Raw genomic sequence first — 16,852 nt, forward strand, 5'->3', positions numbered from 1 at the left:
GTTGATCTGAACAGGTGTCACAGAGGCTGTGAAGGCTGAGTCGTTTTTATTCAGTGTTCCATAATTGGCTTTTAACCTAGTTTTAAAAGTGCCATCTTCTGACAACTGCTCACATGTTGGCTCTTTCACAGCCTGTCCCTTCCCATGTGTAACATTCATTGCCTCTCTAGATCTATCGACAGAGACAAAGCCTTTTGGATGCCATTGTACATTAACAAACAGCAATCTAGCCAGTTCAACATATCACCTTTACTTTTCTACAAGGTTATAATTCATTTTCAACTCTTAAAGCTACATAGCTATGTAGTAATTTGAACAGTATTCTCAAAAGAGCTAAAAAATGTAACCTTAGAACCATAGACTTTGTCATCACATACTAACGATACCTAAGAGGTCATCAAATCCTATCACTTTACATTATAGATGAAATCATGAGACCCAGAGAAGGGGCTGAGGCAGAACTTTTTCATATTCTACTCAAAGGATTAATTTTCCTTAGTGGCTAACAGTTTGCCCTAGGTCCTTTAGAGAATTGCCCTTCAGCCCCAGAGCCCTTGCCTTTTATAGAGAGCTTGAGGATCTTGATTGCTTAGGTTCCTCTCCAGCCCCTACCCAGCCCATCGCAGCGAAGAACTGACTGAGGTAAGGCTATAAAAATCAGGAGCATTACCTCCAGGAAAACTCTTAGTTGAGCTTTAATCCCTAAATTTCTAGGGATCAGGCTGAGGCGGAGACTTCTGAAACTGCACCCCCATTTGGCTTCTGCCCTTTTCCTATCCCGCTCCCCCAGTTCCTCTCTAACCTTTTCCATAAGCGCTACCATAATAGGTAACTGGTACCTGAATACATGCCTAGGAGTTTGCTTCTGAGGAACTCACCTGGGAGAGGAGTGGATGTGCCCATAATTACATTTACACCCAACAGAACCAGGCCAGTTTATGTCTTCTACCTCCTACCTCAGCACATTTTTCACCTCTCCACAGATTCCTTAAAGTTAAGCTATAAGAAGTAATGCTCAGGTCATCCAGAGTATATTACCCCAAACTCCCTACTTTGATATTTTGCAGAGTTGCTTCTAATCAGGTCAGTTGATGTTCTGCCATTGGCTTCTCTGAGGGACACAAAGAGGAATCTTATAATATTTACTACTGTTTTTGTGGTAACTAGGTGACCAAAAACAGTGTCCACCACACTATCCAGTATCCCCTTTGTAAAGATCCATGTGTTAAATTTTTCTTAGACTTCAGGGTCAAAAACTTCTTTGCTTCTCTTAAGAAATTCAGTGGTCTATTTATTAAATGGCCAGGAAGAATCTTGTAATTCATATACTCTGCTATTATTTTGTAAATAGGAAGCTCAGAGACAAATTTTCAGTCCACACCCTCTAACCATTTTAAACAGTTAAACATTACTGTTTAAACATTTAAACAGTAAATATCTGTTACTGACTTTTCCTCTGCCCTCCATGTGGAAGCATTATGGAATGCTTCCATATTGTTTGTGTAGGCTTCAAAATATTTATTTATTTTCCATCTGATGATATTTAGTTTTTTAGCTCCCTGAAAACCAGGTGAAACAAAATGTTAAAGAAACTTAAAAGGTAACAGCAGTTCATCCTGTGGCTAGAACACAACGTACTTTTACTTAAGGAAAATTGTTCTGCAAATACTATTTTAAAAGTATTACATATTATGTCTTTCTCACAATTTAGTAAGTTTTTGAAAAAGCTTCTGCTGATTATTTTTAAATAATTCATGTATACAATAATTCAGTATACAAATATTATCTATATAGGATTATGTGTGAGGTGGCTCATCAGAGAGACTTTCTGTGTTTAAATCATTGCAATATAATTTTCCCGTTGATTTGGGAGAAAAGATGGGAAAGGCATTAAAAAATGCATTTGGTAAAATAATAGATAAAAACTCCCTAAGTCTTGGGAGAGATAAATATGGACATTCGAATTCTGAAAGTTTAAAAGTCCCCAACCTGTAAAAAAGTCCTCTCAGCAGGGCGCGGTGGCTCACGCCTGTAATCCCAGCGATTTGGGAGGCTGAGTCAGGCGGATTACAAGGTCAGGAGATCGAGACCATCCTGGCTAACACAGTGAAACCCTAACTTTATTAAAAATACAAAAAAATTAGACAGGCATGGTGGCGGGTGCCTGCAGTCCCAGCTACTCAGGAGGCTGAGACATGAGAATGGCGTGAACCCAGGAGGTGGAGCTTGTAGTGAGCCAAGATGATGCCACTGTACTCCGGCCTGGGCAACAGAGCGAGACTTTGTCTCAAAAAAAAAAAAAAAAAAAAAGAAAAAGAAAGAAAGAAAAAAGAAAAAAAAAGTCCTCTCTGAGGCACATTATAGTCAAACTGTCAAAAATCAAAGACAAATAGAGAATTCTAAAGACAGCAAGAGAAATGCAACAAGCCACATATAAGTTTATCCTCATCAAACTAACAGCAGATTTCTCAACAGAAACCTTAGGGGCCAGAAAAGAATAAGATGATATATTCAAAGCACTAGAAGAAAAAAAAAAAAATCTGTCAGCCAAGAACACTTTACCCAGTAAAGCTATCCTTCAAAAATAAAGAAGAAATAAAGTCTCCCAGACAAGCAAAAACAGAAAATTCAACATCACTAGGCTGTCCTTACAAAAATGTTTAAGAGAGTATTATATGTAGATGCAACAGAACAATAACTACCATCATGGTGGCACACAAAAATAAAAAACTCACTGATAGAGCAGATACACATATGAGGAAGATGAAAGAGTCAAACTTGTCATTACAGAAAACCACCAAACCACAAAAATAAACAGTAAGAGAAGAACAAAAGATAAACAAAACAATTATCAAAATGACAAGAATAGGTCTTCACCTATCAGTCATAACCTTGAATGTGAATGGCTTAAATTCCTTAATTAAAAGATATAGCCTGGCTGAATGGATTAGAAAAAATAAAAATAAAAAAGACCAAACTATATGCTGTCTGTAAGAAGCACACTTCACCTGAAAAGATACAAATAGACTGAAAGTGAAGGAATTGAAAAAGATATTCCATGCAAACAAAAACCAAAAAGCAGAAGTAGCTGCACTTATATCAGGTAAAATAGATTTCAAGTCAAAACTACAAAAAGAGACCAAGAAGGTTATTATAAAATGACGAAAGGATCAATTCAGCAAGAGAATATAACAATCATAAATATGCATGCGCCCAAACTGGAACACCCAAATATATGAAGCAAATATTATTAGATCTGAAGAGAAAAATAGATCCCCACAATTTAATAATGGTTGGAGACTTTAACATCCCATTCTTAGCATTTGACAGATCATCTAGACAGAAAATCAACAACAAAAATCTGACATAAACTGCACTACAGACCACATGAACCTAATAGATATTTATAGAACTTTTCATCCAACTGCTACAGAATACACATTCTTCTCATCAGCACATGAAACCTTCTCCAGGATAGACCATATGTTAGGCCACAAAACTAGCCTAATAAATGTTTAAAAATCAAAATTATAACAAATTTATTTTCAGACCACAATGAAGTAAAACTAGAAATCAATAGCAGGGGCAATTTTGGAAACTGTACAAATACATAAAAATTAAACAACACACTCCTGAATGACCAATGGGTTATAAAGAAATTTAAAAGGAAGTTTAAAAATTATCTGAAAGAAATGAAATAGAAACACAACGTACCAAAACCTGTGGATACAGCAAAAGCAGTATCTAAGTAGTACTAAGAGGAAAGTCGGTAGAAATAAATGCCTGCATCAAAACAGAAAAATTTCAAATAAACAACCTAACAATATACCTCAAGAAACTAGAAAAGCAAGAGCAAACCAAACCCAAAATTAGTCCAAAGAAAGAATAAAGATCAGAGGAGAAATACTACACGAAATAGAGACTAGAAAAAATACAAAAGATCGATGAAATAGAAAGTTGGTTTTCTGAAAAGATAACCATTAGCTAGACTAAGAAAAAAACAGAGAAAACCCAAATAAATATAATTTATCCATGCTTTTTTAAAAGAGTGTTTCCTGTGTCATTAATGTGTATACATTTTCAATTTGTATCTGTTTACTGCAATTTGTACTCATTAGGCAAAAATTCCTAGTAAATATTCCCAACATTTCTATAATACTGGTCATAACAAGTAAAAATACTTTCATCCTCAACCATTAAGGTATTAGCCCTTTCTTTAGAGAAACACAGCTAATTGTAATTCAATTGCCAGGGGCATTTATTCAAAGGTAAAAGAACACTTATGGAAATCATTGACTATTACTTCATACTAAGAGGTACCCCAGATAATAGTAATAGTGCATACTTATTTGGCACTTACTATTATACACTGTTATATTCTAGGCACTTTACACATGTTAACCCATCTAATTTTCACAATGACAATATGAGGTATTATTATGACCATACACATGCAGAAACTGGGGTTCAAATAGACTAAATAATTTGCCCCATATTTTTTATTCTTTCATGGGAAGAGCGTATGAGGCAAGAAGTAAAATCACAGAAAACTTAAACTGGTTCTGGTCATGGTCATACAAGAAAACATGAGAATTACCACCATGTAATTCATGGTTTCTGGTCCAAATTAGGACCTCTGTTCTCACTTTATAGCTTTATGAAGTTAAGAGTGCCTTCATACGTCTTCTGTGGTTTTCCCTGAGGGACCCCATAGAAAGAAGACAGTGGACAAAAGCAGGATTCACAGTTTCTAAGTCCCTCGGCCAAATGTTAATTGAATAAATTAGATTTCCAAAGTGTTTACACAAAACAGGAACAAAAAATGATGGGCAAGACTGAGCGCGGTGGCTCACGCCTGTAATCCTAGCACTTTAGGAGGCCGAGGCTAGTGAATCACAAGGTCAGGAGTTCAAGACCAGCCTGGCCGATATGGTGAAACCCCATCTCTACTAAAAACACACAAAAAGTTAGCTGGGCGTGGTGGCAGGCGCCTGTAGTCCCAGCTACTCTGGAGGCTGAGGCAGGAGAATTGCTTGAACCTGGGAGGCAGAGGTTGCAGTGAGCCAAGATTGCGCCACTGCACTCCAGCCTGGGTGACAGAGCAAGACTCAGTCTCCAGAAAAAAAAAAAAAAAGATGGGCAATGACCACCAACAGTAAATACTACAATGATAGGTGAGAATTATTTAGTTAAACGGCATCATCAGCAAAACACTTCATTAATACCTATGTATCTATGATCATGTTTTGGGAAAACTGCAAAGTGAACAGTCACAATTCTTGTCTTTTGAGAGTTTACAAACTAGGAAATACATGAACATCAGTACTACACATGAAAATGAAGCAAGCAATGGATGCAAACTGGAAATAACTAATATGTGTTATTTTTCTTTTATGTCTGCCCTTTGCTTCCAGTGGAATGAGGGAGGCATTTCCTTATAGTCATTCAGATAGAAATCAAGGTGGTTATGGACATATTGTGTCAGCTCTAATACCTTGCTACATATCTGTTAAAATGTCTTCACTCTGAAATTTGTCCAGCAACAGTTGCATATGACCCCTTTGAATCTTACAGGTCACAAGAATTGAAGCATCTGGGTTTCCTCATATTCTCGGAGGGTGACACTGTGAGAGTCATACAAGCTACTTGTTTATGGCTCACAGAGGATCCCTGTGGAGTGTAACTTCAGGAGTTCTCTGGAAGCAAGGAAAGAAAAATGAGAACAGTACTGACAATGGGCAAGGTTAAAGCAGGATTAGAATGGTGAAGGGGTACTGAACAGATCTGCCTAAAATTAGCTGAGAGGACAGGAGAATAGGAGATTACAAAAAATTGGGGGCACTCCAGTATGACACCACGAAAGAAAGCATAAAGTATTAAAGTTTGATTCATGGTATAATGGCAAGTCAATGAGGAGCTCTAATCACTGGGCCATGGGCAGTGCCCTAAAAATAGTAGTCATGCTATAAATATCTCTTGTTATGAAGACAAAGTGATAATGATGATTTTAAAGACAAGCAAGGGAAATGGTGTGCTCTCTTGTCAAATAAAGAAGCAGCTTAGGCAACATACTCTTTGCCCTTTAATATGTTTGGAGTCCATTAAGGAAATAAATATTTAGCACAAAGAATTCTTTCAAAAAACACAAAGGGCTCAGTAATGGTCAGAACTGAAACTGGACAATAACAGAGCTGTAAGGCTGACAATTGTGTATATATCACAATTCACCTTGAACATCACATATCTAAAAATACCCCTCCAGCCCTCATACTCTAAATGACCCCCGCTATACCCTCTAACTCTCGGCATCATCTCAGCCTGATTCTTCTCTCTATATTCATATGTACTCAACCTCCCCTTCATGGCATGTTTCTCTCACAGCTCATCTGGGTTTCACTAATGTGAAATACTGATTATTTCCCTGTGGATAAAGCTCCGGATGTTCTCAGGAAAAGAGCACAATAAGGCCTGCTGCATACAGCATTATTAAAAACTGGGGGGAAAAATGTTTACAGAAAAGATAAGATCAAGGTACTAGGTCTTTACCTGGCTGCTACTGCGTGTGTTAAAGCTTGAACTTTCAAATAATGAATAACAAAAAATAGTAATCTTTCATCACAGCTGTGTAGTTTCAGAAATTTTTATAACTTCAGCATCTGTAAATACTTGGGAAAATGACAATAAGGTGGATGGCACATTAAATATCCAAAAGAAGATGTTCTGCTACCCTGGAGTTGTAGATTACAAAAAATTGAGGGTTGTTCAAATTCTTACTAGACCACTGACTCAGAAGCTTAATGTATTAAAGAGCTTATATGGAAGTCAGGAATAAGACTAAAGAAGAGAAGAAAAATTCAAGCTAAGAGTAAAGCCATTTGGCTTTTATCACATTCAGAGAATATAGAGAGCTGTGAATCATCAGAAGAAATAACTAGCCAATGATAGGATGATTGTAAGCAGAGGTATCTGAAACTACTGGCAGGATTCAGAATTGTGTATTTTATCAAGTGGTAATTTATCTTGAAACAAATGTCAATCAAGAAATTATGCCATTCCAAGACCAACACCTATTTCCATTATTTGCCAAAATATCATAGAACAGTTATTATTGAGACAACAACCCCCTCAAATAAAATATTCAAGATATGAGTCATTCTGTTTAAAAAATCCTAACTGGTAAACTAAAAATTATTCAGAAAACTCCTGTTATTCTCATCTATATTTTTGTTTTCTTTTGTTTTGCATCGTGTTGAGACTGAGTCTCGCTCTGTTACCCAGGGTGGAGTGCAGTGGCATGATCACTGCTCACTGCAGCCTTGGCCTCCTGGGCTCAAGCAATCCTCCCACCTCAGCCTCCTGAGTATCTGGGACCACAGGTGCACACCACCATGCCCAGTTAAGTTTTTATTTTTTGTAGAGACAGAGTCTCCCTATGTTGCCCGAGCTGGTCTCTATATTTTTGGAAATAATTTCCTGCAGTTTTCCACACGGTGTGGTCAACATACTAGAGTTTTTCTGCTATTGGGAAATGTGTAGTGTCACAGACCTTTATTCTCACTGTCTAAGACTACAGGTGGAAGGGGTAAAGAACTAGGCTGCCTGTGTCCTGGTCATATCATTCTCCAAAGTTTATGACACTGCCCAGTTCCAGAGGACACCACTCATACTAAAAACTTTGTTCTAGGGTGCCAGTCACATTGTGAATGCAACCCCCCAAAATGACAATACTGCGTGAAACCTTACTGTTACTGTTCTCAACAAATGTCTGATGTTCGCTTCTTTTGTTGTTTCACTATTCATCCAAAAACAGAGAGCTGAGAGGAGGTCAACGGGGATGGATGTGATGAATCCAGTTGGTTTAAATCAGTGGTTCTCAAGCAGGGACCATTCAACCCAGGAGATATTGGGTAACGTCTGGAGATATTTGGGATGTTCTAACTAAGGGAGTGCTAGTAGCATCTAGTGACTAGAAGCCAGAGATGATGCTAAACTTCCTACCATGCACACAATAACCCCCTACAACAAATAACTATACAGCCTAAAAAGTCAGCAATGCCAAAGTTGAGAAACTTTAGCTTGTAATTTGCTTATTCATTTCTGGTGGATTGTTTACATTAATAGGCAACCAAATGGTGTTTTTATTTCACAAAAGAAGAGCTATTTTAACAGAAGGAAATTATCTTGAGAAATGGGAGAAAGGTAAGACTGGAAAGGCAGGAAGGGAATTATTTTTGTTCCAATAATTGAATACCCACTGTATTCCAAGGACTATGCCTTGTATCTTGCTTACTATTATTACATTCAGTAATCCAGATAACCCTATGAGACAAATGTTTTTCCTCCACTTTCGTTATAAGCAGCCCCATCTCAATTAAATAATTAACATATGCTTGAGGAACTAGGAATTATTATTTAATAATAATTAAATAATCAACATATGCTTGAGGAACTAGGAAGCAGCACAATAGAGAAACTGAACTCAAGAGATGAGGGTAAGAGATTTATTTAGGTCACAGGTGAAATCCTAAAGAAGTTCACCAAGTTAGAATCCAAAAGCACTGAAGACATGATCTATCACATTCAGTCTTCAGTGGGCTGGAGCTGGCTCTTTTGCCACGTGGGAGAAAGTTATTTTAATTTCTCAGTCCCAAGAGCAGCCACCTCCCCAAGTGCAGTGTGCTTCTAAGCCAGTTGCACACACATTCTTGAGTCCTGTCTTGATTTCTAACCTGTGGCCTGAGCCTGTCATCTCAAGAAAACTGCTAGAGGGGAATGAAAAACATATTTGTTAATATGCATGACATTAGCCCTGACTATTCCACAATGAGACAAATACTGTCAGTGCCAAGCATCTGCGAAGCTATAAACACTAGGATGCCAGGATGTCTTTCTGTCTAATTAGGATGCTCTAATTTTTTTCAAATTTATGTCTTAAATGTGCCCACTGGTGTGATATTGGCTCTAGCAGTGTTGTGGGATCATAGTTTACTATCACTTACTAGTTAGACTTGCAAAATAAGCCTAAATATCTGTTGTGCTGCCTTTTATGTTATTATTTCTCTAATTTGTAGCTGCCAAGAGGGAAAACTTTGCCATTAGTGAGAGTCTAGTCCAACATGCAGCAATGTGTGGTCCAGAGAAGGGAAAAACACACAAAATCTAAGTAGTAAAGTTTTTTTCTATAAAATTACTATTATTCAAATGATTTTATTTTCTTTTTTGTTGCTTTTTATTTACTTTTATTTTAGATTTGTGGGTACATGTGCAGGTTTGTTACATGAGTAAATTGCGTGTCACTGAGGCTTAGTGTATGAGTGATCCCATCACCAAGGTACTGAGCATAGTACCTGATAGGCAGCCTTGAACTCACACCCCCTTCCCACCTTCCCTGCTCAAGCAGTCCCTAGTGTCTATTGTTCCCATTTTTGTGTCCATGTGTGTTCAGTGTTTAGCTTCTGCTTATAAGTGATAACATGTGGTGTTTGGTTCTCTATTCCTGTGTTAGTTTGCTTAGGATAATATTCAGATGACTTTAAAAGATTACACATGAGGTAGAAAGACTGACAGAAATACAACCTAGTCATGTACATATTTTCTACTCTCAATTTCTTACATTAACTTTTAATGATAAGAGTCACCTTGTCCTCAACTTGTCTTATATTCCTGACGTTGCTGTTCACCAGATCTCTGGATTTCTTTGAGGTTTCTGGGATTCAGAGCATTTTATAAAAATTCAACATTTTAAGCCTCTATCAAAACTTGTAATTTCTTGCTTTCTTTACTTCTTTAGATAGTACTTTACCTTTTCCTGTTCCTCAGGCTGTCCTTACCTCTCTGCATCTTAGAGTTCCCTTTACAGTCAGAAGAGCACACAGTTCTCACAATTGTTACTCCTCATACAGCTCCAACTGAGCACACAAGAAATGTGAGGCATATGGACCAGCATTCACGTTTCAGCAGTGCTTCCTGGCTGCAGGTTTACCACTGTCCAGGAATTCTCTTGTTGCCATTCTTCTATGTGGCTCTTCACCTTTATCTATCATGTAGCTAGCCTACATTTCCTTGGTCTTTTTTGTCTTTCTCTAAAATTATAATCAATTTTTTATTAGAGCACAAGAATTTTAAAACCTATTTAGAGCCTCAGCAATACTTCAGCATAACCTTCATATGAGAGCTCCTCTGATTTGGAAAATGCAGATGTAATGTATTAAAAATCTAAAGAAACAATCACCTGTGCATCAGTGAATATATACCAAATACATGAAAAAAATAAAAAAGAACTCTAGGGTTCACAGAGTCTAAAATGCAACACTTTTTTTCAGGAATCTGCTAAATGAAAGTGAAAAAGGTGAATTAAGGTAATTTAAGCAGTTGCAAGTTTCTTTTAAATTGAATCCATGGCAGTGGGATGTGGGGAGTAAATGAGTAGTAAATAGAGTTAATTTTACTTCTGAACAAGATAGGTGGCTGCCAACAGAAGTGTAATTTGAAGGACTCCAGAAATACATACCTATCTAAGAAACAAATATCCCTCTCTAACCTGCTAGAACACCTTTAATGCCATTATTAGAGGTTTTGTTTTTTTTTCAAAGCAAGTATTGTCATGAATAAGATGCCTATTAAAATGTAAATGCCTCTGGTAAATCAATGCACTAAGTGGTTTTCGAACATTAGTATATAAATGAGATGAGAGAGCAAGTTGTAACCCACGGGAATGGAATTGAAGAAATGAGATGTTTGGTAAATGTCAGTGGGGCTGGAAACTCAAAGCATAACTGAAGGAAATCATGCTGCTACTGGGTAGTGTGGTTGCAATGGGGAGGAGGGTCTAAGGGACCTGGGTAAGTAGGAAAAGATGTGAGAGAGGAGGAAGCAAGAAAGAGAAATAAGTTAAAACAGGGAGGTAAAACTCCTAATTCACAATTTTCGACAGAATTGAAAAGTATTCTTTTATAGCTTTCCCCCTCCGTCTGACATTGAGCCTCTGAGATCTTCTAAAACAAACACACTTTTTCTCCATCTCCTCTTAATACTCTGCTTAAACCTAGCTTAGCACCATGCCTTACACATTGCAAGCACTCAATATTTGATTGATTCATACACACTCTCCTGTCAGTTTGCATGTCCTGCAACTAACAGCACACCTCAAGGGGCTCTGAAAACTAAGAAAATGCTTGGTTGGGCGCGGTGGCTCACGCCTGTAATCCCAGAACTCTGGGAGGCCAAGGAGGGTGGATCACGACATTAGCAGTTCAAGACCAGCCTGGCCAACTTGGTGAAACCCCGTTTCTACTAAAAATACAAAAAAATTAACCAGGCATGTGGCCGCGGGTGCCTGTAATCCCAGCTACTCAGGAGGCTGAGGCAGAGAATTGATTGAATCCAGGAGGTGGAGGTTGCAGTGACCCGAGATCACGCCACTGCACTCCAGCCTGGGTGACAGAGCGAGACGCCGTCTCAAAAAAAAAAAAAAGAAAAGAAAAGAAAATGCACGTGTTAAGTGTAAAAGAGACGAATATATTCCTAGAGAAATACCATTAGGTGTGCAGCCACACAACTAGGTGCCTACAGTGAGACAGCATGCCATCGTTGGCATTCACACAGTTCATTAAAATAGAAGAGAGGCAAGTGCAATCTTACCTCTCCTGGGAATAAATATCAAGAGAACTTCTCAGCATAGGTGTTTATTGTTAGAAAAATAGGTTTAATAATCCTATATCACAGATAAAGATACCAGCAAATAGAGAATTTCAGTATTCAAATGCACCTAAGTGAAACTAATCAATGAGCAATAAAGCTTAAACTCTTGAAATTTTCTACCCATTCCACAGCCCAGCCTTAATGAAATGGGCCAAGAGTCATTAAATCCTAGCTGGTCACATATGGACGGCTCTGAAAGGAATGCTGGAGTCCTTACATATACCATAGCATTATGCTCTTTGGGAAGTTCTATACATTTTTCTTTAATGGTACAAGTGAAACTGTAAGCTGCTGTTAGTGAAGAAAACCAGATTGCTCTGGGCACGGAGCCATACCAATCCAGGCCTAATGTGTGAACCAGAACTGAGCATGATAGGTAGCCTCTGAAGAGCAAGAAAGTTACACTAACGAGATGAAAAGCCTGTAGCTATTCTGTGTGGGCAAATTACTCTGCCTGCTAAGTTGAAAAAGACTATAGGGGGTCCACGGCAGAAGCATGGAGACCAGTTAGGGATAGCATTGCAATAATCTAGACAAGATATAATGATGGCTTAAACTAGGGTAGTAGCAGTGGAAGTGTTAAAAATTCTGGATGGAGTCCAAAGGTAATGCTGAAAGAATCAGCTAATGGATTTAAAGTGAGGTAGAAATAGAGGAAACAAAGATGACAGCATTTTTGTCCCAGTCAATTGGATGAATAAAGGTGATATTTATTGGATGGAAATGCAAGGTTCGAGAAGAAAATCAGCTGAACTTGCCATATTTGAAATCACTTTTATCCAAGTGGGAATGTCAAGTAGAGAAATGGATTTATAACTCTAGATTTCTGCAGAGAGGTTCAAATGCAAGATGTAAATTTTGGAGTTATCAGTATATAGATAGTGTTTAAAATGAGACCAGAGGATATTACTTAGGAGGTGAATGGTTTAAAAAATGCAAGAAATTCCAGTTTTGACTCTGGGACACTTTAGGTGCAAATCTTGGCCATATTGATGGAGTTTGCTAAAGGATAGTTATGAGGAAACAGGATGGTTATGAGGAGACATTCTAGGACCATTAAACCATAAAGGACTGAGTGATCATTATAGGACATTACTATTTCCATGGATATAAAATCAGACAGATTAAGGGCTCTTCTATTAAATAAGGATTTTATTATTTACAATGTCTATGTGAAGAAAATTGAGTGAAAATCAAATAATTATTTAGTGAATAATTACTAGATATTACTAATTTGGCTAACTCTAGTCGAACTGCAATCCCCAACACTGCAAATGTTTTTTAATCCTACCTTTCTTTTGGGTAAAAAAAGGGTGTAGGGACCAAATTTCCTTAATTCTCCACTTCATTTTGCTTAGTATAGACTTAGAGTCCCCACAGACAAAATCAAAGTGTTGTCTGTTCATTATATGGTTAATTTGACTAGTTCATGCCAAAAGACTTTTAACTAGGACACTTGATTTTGTCTTCAAGTTTGATCATATGAATCAGATAGAATTTTCCTATGGATGCAAATTCCTAGAAGTCATATATCCATTTTATGTGATTTGGGAGTTGGAAGTACACAGAATGTATGGCTTAGATGCATAGAAAAATATTAATTTCTTTAAAATAATGTTGTTTGGGTGGATGGATGAAGGAAGGGAGGATGGTAGAAATAAAAATACATTGCACAAACCTTCCCTAATGATTGGTATGTGGTAAGACTGATAAAGCTGAGATAATTTCTATGACCTCATCTAAATGAAAAAAACTGAACTTTCGGGAGCACATACCTAGATGTGGCTCATCTGCATCAATATACTTGTTAGCAAGCCCATAACATTTAAGTGAGAGAAATATTCAGCAATCACCTCTTTGATTATATCAATACCTTAATTAAAAACCCAGTTGAGAGTGACGTCAGCAAGACAAAATCATGGTAAGCCCTGGACTCTCCTTCACTCCACAGATACACCTATTCAACACCAATGTATGGATCAATTCCTTTTGTGAGAAGTCCAGCTGAGAGGCTCCTGCATCCCTGACAAATGCAAAACCAGCCACGTCAAAACTTGTAAGAAAATTGGAGACACCTTGTCACCGTAATACCCACCCTTGGCACAGAGCCATATGATAAGGAAAAAGATATCCAGCTCCCAACTTCTCACTGAGGAAAGAAAGGGTTGGACCATAAATCCAGCATCTCACCTTTTCTAGGTATTTCCCCAGGGACTGGTTTTTGTCTTGCCTGGTTTTGTGCACTGGCATATGGTAAATGCCTAGGGCTATTGAGTATAAAAAAGGTGGTTTCAACTAGCATATAAGCACTTACCACAGGCTCTACCCCTAGCCCAGCACAGAGTAAGTAAGCAAAAAACCTCCAGTTCCCATATTCTCTCTGGGGAGAGAAAGAGTTGGACCACACATCTAACATTCCAACTCCTCTGGGTAATACCTGAAGAATTGGTTTCCATCTCACCTGTCATGTGCTGACAGGAGCCAGCATAATCTAGACACCTGGGGGCTGCTAAGAACAATTTGGAGTCACACAAACAGAAACTCTGGCCAGCTTGACTGGTGAAAGCCTTCTGTATGAGGTCAGTACATGAAGACTGGGAGAAATGGTTGTTTTTTCTAATGCATAGATACCAACACAAAGAGTCAAGACAAGTGAAAGATTCAAGAAACATAAACCACACAAAAAACAAGATAAACTGCAAATATTGATTCTAATGAAACAGAGATAAATACATTACCTGAAAGATAATTTAAAATAAGTATTGTACAAATACTCAATAAGCTCAGGAGAATATGCCATTATTACAGTAATACAATATTCTCCATGTGCCTATATATTTATCTTCACCAATGAATTTATACTTTCTTCTACTACTGTGTTGTTATTTAGTATCCTTTTGATTCATGTTGAAGAACTTCCTTTGGCATTTCTTGAGAGGCAGGTCTAGTGGTGATGAATTCCCTTAGCTTTTCTTTTATTTTTATGTGTGTAAAATATATATAACATAAAATTTATCATCTTAATCATTTTTAAATGTGCATAATGTTTTACAGCCATCACCACTATTTATCTCCATAATTCTGTTAGTCCCATAAAACTTAAATTCAATACCCATTAAATAATAACTCCTTATTTTTCCCTTCCCCCACCCAGTGGAAACCACCATTCTACTTTCTGTCTCTATGATTTAACTACTCTAAGTACTTCATAGAAGTAGAATCAAAAAATTAAGATGCTCCTTGACTTATGATGGTGTTGTGTCCTGATAAATCCATTGTAAGATAAAAATATCGGTTGAAATAAATTTAATACATGTAACTTACTGGTAAAGCCAAATATATAGACAAATAGAGAATATTATATTACCATAATGGTGGTGGGTAAAACACTTTAAATCTAGTACAAATTAAAAGACAAAAGCATCAAAAATAACTATAACAAAAATATATTGATGGATACAAAATATAGATAAATGTACATTTTTACCGTAATAACACGAAGTGTGAAGAAGTGAGAAGTAAAAATTTATTGGTTTTATATGTGATTCAAAGTAAATCATTATCAACTGTGAGTACTGTAATAACTATAAGATATTTCATAAAAGCCCCTAGCAACCACCAAAAAAAACCATAGAAGTTTCACAAAAGAAAAGAGAGATTCAAAGCATATCAATTTTATAAAAGGAAAGCTGCAAGAAGAAAAACAGGAACCAAAATAATATAAGACAAACAGAAAGCAATTAAAAAATGTTAATTTTGTTAACTAGCTTACCAATAGTAAATTAACTTAACAATAGTAAATTGGTAAAACTGACTTACCAATAGTAAATTCTTTTCTATTAATTATTACTTTAAACATAAATTGATTAAGCACCCCAATTAGAAAACATAGAATAGGCTGGGCATGGTGACTTATGCCTGTAATCCCAACACTTGAAAGGCTGAGGTGGGAAGATCACTTGAGGTGAGGAGTTCAAGACCAGCTTGGCCAACATGGTGAAATCCAGTTAAAACTAAAATACAAAAATTAGGCAGGCGTGGTGGCACGTGCCTGTAGACCCAGCTACTCAGGAGGCTGAGGCAGGAGAATCACTTGAACTCAGGAGGCAGAGGCTGCAGTGAACCGAGATTGCACCATTGCACTCCAGCCTGGGCAACAGAAAGAAAAAAAGAAAAAGACATACAGTAGCTGAATGCAGAAAGAAACAAGATCCAACTATATGCTGTGTACAAAAGACTCACTTTAGATTTAAGGACACCGTTAGGCTGAAAGTGAAGGGATAAAAAGAAATATTCCATGCAAACAGTAGCCAGGAGAGAGCAGAGACGGCTATATTTATATAAGACAAAGTAGACTTTAAGTCAAAAACTGTAACAGGAAATAAAAAAGGTTATCATGAAATGGTAAAAGGAGTAATTCACCAGGAATATATAATTATTATAAATATATATGTGCCCAACAAAAGAGCACCAAAATATATAAAGCAAACATTGACAAATGTGATTACATCAAACTAAAAAGCTTCTATATAGCCAAGAAAACAATCAACAGAGTGAAGAGATAACCTACAGAATGGGAGAAAATATTCACAAACATGTCTTACAAAGAGTTAATTTTCAAAATATGTAAAAAATATGAAATTCAGGGAGGGTCTGGCAAGATGGCTGAATAGGAACAGCTCTGGTCTGCAGCTCCCAGTGAGACCAATGCAGAAGGAGGGTGATTTCTGCATTTCCAACTGAGGTACCCAGCTCATCTCATTGGGAGTGGTTAGACAGTGGGTGGAGCCCACGGAAAAGGAGCAGAAGCAGGGTGGGATGTCGCCTCACTCGGGAAGCACAAGGGGTCGGAGAACTCCCTCCACTAACCAAGGGAAGCCATGAGGGATTCTGCCCTGAGGGACGATGCTATCTGGCCAAGATACTATGCTTTTCCCTTGTTATACTAGCAAGATAAAAAACCTGTAGCTATTCTATGTGGGCAAAATAATTTTTGCAATCTATCCATCTGCCAAAGGACTAACATCCAGAATCTACAAGGAACTTAAATTTTCAAGAAGAAAACAATCCCATCAAAAAGTGGGTGAAGGATATAAACAGACACTTTTCAAAAGAAAACATTTATGCGGCCAACAAACATATGAAAAAATAT

Source organism: Gorilla gorilla, chromosome 1 (genome assembly GCF_029281585.2).
Source record: "Gorilla gorilla gorilla isolate KB3781 chromosome 1, NHGRI_mGorGor1-v2.1_pri, whole genome shotgun sequence".
Classification (NCBI taxonomy): domain Eukaryota; kingdom Metazoa; phylum Chordata; class Mammalia; order Primates; family Hominidae; genus Gorilla; species Gorilla gorilla.